The sequence below is a fragment of the Penaeus monodon genome, chromosome 18 (assembly GCF_015228065.2).
Source record: "Penaeus monodon isolate SGIC_2016 chromosome 18, NSTDA_Pmon_1, whole genome shotgun sequence".
NCBI classification, from domain to species: Eukaryota; Metazoa; Arthropoda; class Malacostraca; order Decapoda; family Penaeidae; genus Penaeus; species Penaeus monodon.
The window spans coordinates 3460557-3465556 of record NC_051403.1 but is presented as its reverse complement, the minus strand read 5'-3'; positions in this window follow the sequence as shown (position 1 = coordinate 3465556).

Here is a 5000-nt window from a genome sequence, read left to right as displayed (position 1 = left end):
GCTGAACACAAGCAGGTTTCCTCTCTTTGTGTTTTGTGTTGTTTTTCTTTGTTTTGTGTCATCGTTATGTCTTTATTCGTTCTCTTTTAGTTCTTATTTGTGTTTTGCGCCTTTTTTTAGTATCCTTTGTTTCCGTTGCGTATTTGTTTTAAGTTGTTTTTTTCGTTTTAATTTATTTTTTATTTTTTATTTTTTTTTTGCATCTTTGGATTTTTTTTTCATTTTTTAGTATTTTGAATTTGTTTGTATATTCTTTATTATCTTCTTTGTGTTTGCACTAGATTTTGTTTCGTATTTTGCCCTAATATGCTTATTTGTCTTTGTTTTTCTTTTGACTTTTGTTTTGTATTTTTGCCTCGTCTTTCAATTACTGTGTTATTATGTTCGTTGCTTTGTCTTGAGAAATTGAAACAGTTTCACTTTTGCATTTTTTCTGTGGTAAATGAGGATGAGTTCGGTGTTCTTGGTGGATTTTTTTGTTTTTAGATTTATCTATAATCGGCCTTTTTGTCTTTGTAAATACTGTTAAATGTGGCATTTGCCATTGCTTCATAGATATTTATGATTTCTGAATTTGTTGTGTGTGTGTATCTCTCTCTCTCTCTCTCTCCTCTCTCTCTCTCTCCTCCTCTCCCCCGTCTCTCCTCTCTCTCTTCTCTCTCTCTATCTATATATATATATATATATATATAATATATATATATATATATATATATATATATTATATATATATATGATACCTATGAATTGTAAAGAATGGAGGCTTAAATATTATACCCTCGAGATGTTACGAATAATGTTATATATTGTGATTCTTGTTTTTAAGTATTTTATCTTATTCATTCAGACACTGGTTTATAATGAATATTCTTTTGTTCATCGTCATCGTCATCGTCATCGTCATGGACATCGTCATCGTCATCGTCATCGTCATCGTCATCGTCATCGTCATCGTCATCGTCATCGTCATCGTCATCGTCATCGTCATCGTCATCGTCATCGTCATCGTCATCGTCATCATCATCATCATTATAATTATCTTTATTACTATTAATATAATTACTATTATTATTGTTATATTTCAAGTTTAAAGATAAACTAAACCGCATTTTTTAATCAAGCATTATGTACATTGCATGAATACTGTCGCCTAGACATGAATGTCGAAATAATACTGAGACAGCAGCCAGTTAAATCTCCCTTGTTGCAGCAGAACACCACAAGATAACAGATGTGACGAGGGACTTACTTATTACGCAACATATATTATTTCCACATTACTCTGAAGTGTATAAGCCAGTACATGTAAAATAAACCGAGGTTATGTATACATGAGGAAATGAATAAATACATATAATGAATAATGAACCGATCTCATGGCGAGAAAACGACTTGAGAGATGAAAAGCTGGTGCCGGAGAAGAAGTCGCTGCTCGACCGCGGTTGAATAGGAAGGGCATCCGGTCAGGCAAGGGGTACCTTACCAAACAACCTTTCAATAATAAATCAAGAGAGGCATAAGTCCTACATAGGAATCACTGGCTTAGAAACTGGAATTACTGGATTAAAAATTATACATGTGTTTGTTTGTGTGTATGTGTATATAAAAATATAAACACACACTCACTCACTCACTCACACACACACACACACAAGATATATATATATTACATATATTTGTGTGTGTGTGTGTGTGTGTGCGTGTGTGTGTGTGTGTGTGTGTGTGTGTGTGTGTGTGTGTGTGTGTGTGTGTGTTTGTGTGTGTGTGTGTGTGTGCGTGTGTGTGCGTGTGTCTGTGTGTGTTTGTGTGTAGATAAACATATATATATACATAAATATCTATCTATCGATCTATCTATATAAATATAATATATATACACACATAATATATATACATATCATATATATTTAAATAAAAAAAAATATATGTATATTTCTTCCTTTTCTTTTCTTTTTGTGCCCTCACCGATGCGGTGTTTGACCAACTACTTGACTCCATGTTTCGCGTTGTCGAGCTTTGCCCCAGAGACGTCGAAGTGTTTGTATATTGAAATTGTCGAGGAATGTTATTCCCGGCTAATGTTATTCCCGGCTAATGTTATTCCCGGCTAATGCTCCTTTACGGATTGCATCTCCGAGGAATCTGAGCTGTCGTACCCGAATCAATGCTAGAAGCTCCACGCTCATGCCCGACTCTTCTGAGGATCTCGTTCGGGACATATATACATACATACATATTATATATATATATAATATTATTATAAAATATATAATAAAATTACATATATATATATATATATATATATATATAATATATTATATATATATATATTATATAATATATATATATGTATATTTATATATATATACAAAAAAAAAATTACTGAGCATAAACGTGGTGTTAGGTATGCCAGAGAATAAAATGTGTGTTTCACTCATTGATGAAGGTCACTACCTGAATTAATTCATAGATCAGCAAATTATTATGAATGAAAAAGCTTGAAGATTTGTTAACTATAAATTTGTCTAATTTAAACTTGGTCAGTGAGACTTGGATGACCTTGCCTCGTTGTTAATAAGGAGAGCCTTCCCCAGACACTTCGACCTTGACCTTCCTCCTGAGACCTGATTCAGATCTTGTTCGTTCTCTCTATCACTATATAATGTCAAAATTCTCTCCATGTATCCATTCCGGCTAACTATACCTCTAACGAGGAACTCATGAAAAGCTCGAAACGTTACGATTTATTCTCATTTTTATTGTGGCATATATGTATCTATGCATGTGCTTTTTTCAGTTTCCTAATTTACCTTTTTATTTATCCATATACACATAAAAGAATGCACATACGTCACTAAAACCACACATTCATGATAAAAAACGCCACGTGTGCCTGGAGGGAGCGGGCGAATGCCACACTGTGCCACAATACATACGGCTGTGATTAACACTTATCCCACGCGGTAACTGGCCATCCCAAAGGGTTAAGTGCCTCGGGGATTTGTGTAATTCGACATTAACGATGAATTACGGCCAAGTGTGAGAGGGAGGGAGGTGAAGGGTGAAAGAGCTACAGAGAGGAGCTTGGAAAGGGTATGTGTGGACAGACACTGAGGTTGAAATTGAGATAGACCAGTACAAATAAAGAAGACGGTACGTCGATTGATGGTAGCTTGATTGATAGATGTAGATAAAGGGAGAAAGAAGGAGGAAGGTAGATGAGAGGGTGAAACCAACGCACACTGGGGTATACGAAGAGGTACAATGAGGAGAAAAAAAAATTAAGGAGGTAGGTTTATAGATGAAGGTAGATAGATAAATGAAAATGTAGAATGATTGACAAATATAGATAACGAGAAAAAGACTGTGCAGATAATGGGTAAGGAGGAGAAACTAGAAAAGAGACGTATAGAAAGAGATATGGATTTATATATTCGGCCTCATATTGATAAAATGATAATGGTAAAGATAATAATAGTGATAAAATAATGATGATAAATAAAAAATAATAATTATAGTGATAATATCGATGATTTAGTTATAATAGGCCACAGTAGCAATCATGATAGCAATAATAAAAATTATGATAATGATAACAGTAATGATGATAATAAAAATAATGATGATAACGATGATAATGATAATAAAAATGATAATAATTATAATAATAAAAATGATAATAATAATAATAACAACAACAACAACAGCAAAACAACAATAATAATTACAGTAATAAAAGCAAAAATTATAATAAAGATAAAAGCAAAGAAATATAAATGTGAGGCTAACTCTCTCTTGCTCTCTCTCTCCCTCTCCCTCTCTCTTGTTCTCTCACTCTCTCTCTCTCTTGTTCTCTCACTCTCTCTCTCTCTTTCTCTCCCCCCCCCCCTCTCTCTCTCTCTCTCTCTCTCTCTCTCTCTCTCTCTCTCTCTCTCTCTCTCTCTCTCTCTTTCTCTCACTCTTTTTATCTTTCGCATCCAGTAAAAGAAAAGAATATATTATCATTATTGATAATTATGATAATAAAAATAATGAACAGTAATAATAATAATAATAATTGGAAAGCTCCCGGAAAAGAGTTCAGGGTTTCTGGGTAAAGAAACTGACAAGTTTGCATTAAAGAATTGCCCATCAATTAAATGAGATTTGAAGAGGAAATGAACAACTGTTTTGTGTCAGAAAGATATAACCAAAGGTACTGCTGTAGACATCTACCGACCAATTTCTTGTTTACCGATAATGTGGAAGCTCTTTACAGGTATTATGTCTGATTATCTCCATGACTTCTTAGAGGAAGAGAAGCTATTGCCTGAGGAATAGAAGGGCTGCAGAAGAAAGACCAGAGGGACCAAGGATCAGCTGTTAATAGACAAGGCAGTACTCAAGGACTACAAAAGGAGGCACACCAACCTTGCTATGGCATGGGTAGATTATCGAAAAGCTTATGGTATGATCCTACATAGTTGGAATAGAAAATGCCTAAAATCGATGAGTGAAAAGAGAATGGAGGCCTAAATGGGGAAACAAATGCACAGTCAGTTTGTTAGTGATATGCCTGTAACAACGGATAAAGACGAAACCTGGAGTTGGATGAGAAAGTCTGATCTGAAAATAACTACAGAAGTGTGATATGCGCTGCTCAAAAGCAAGCTATCAGAAAAAAAAACTATATAAAATATAACATTGATAAGTCAGCTGATTCCCCGGCATGTAGATTATGTAAAGAAAGAAGAGAAACTGTGAGTCATATAGTTAGTGAGTGCAAGAAGCTGGCTCAGACGCATTATAATAGGAGACACGATAATGTCGCAAAATTGATTAATTAGAAACTTTGTGAAAAGTTTATGCTTGAAAGGTCTGATCAATGGTACGAACACAGCCCAGAAACAGTCTCGGAAAATACCACTCATAAGCTTCTTTGGGACATGAATATTCAGTGTGATCCCCATCGAGCAAGAAGGCCTGATATTGCATTATGATAATTGAGTATGCAAGGTATT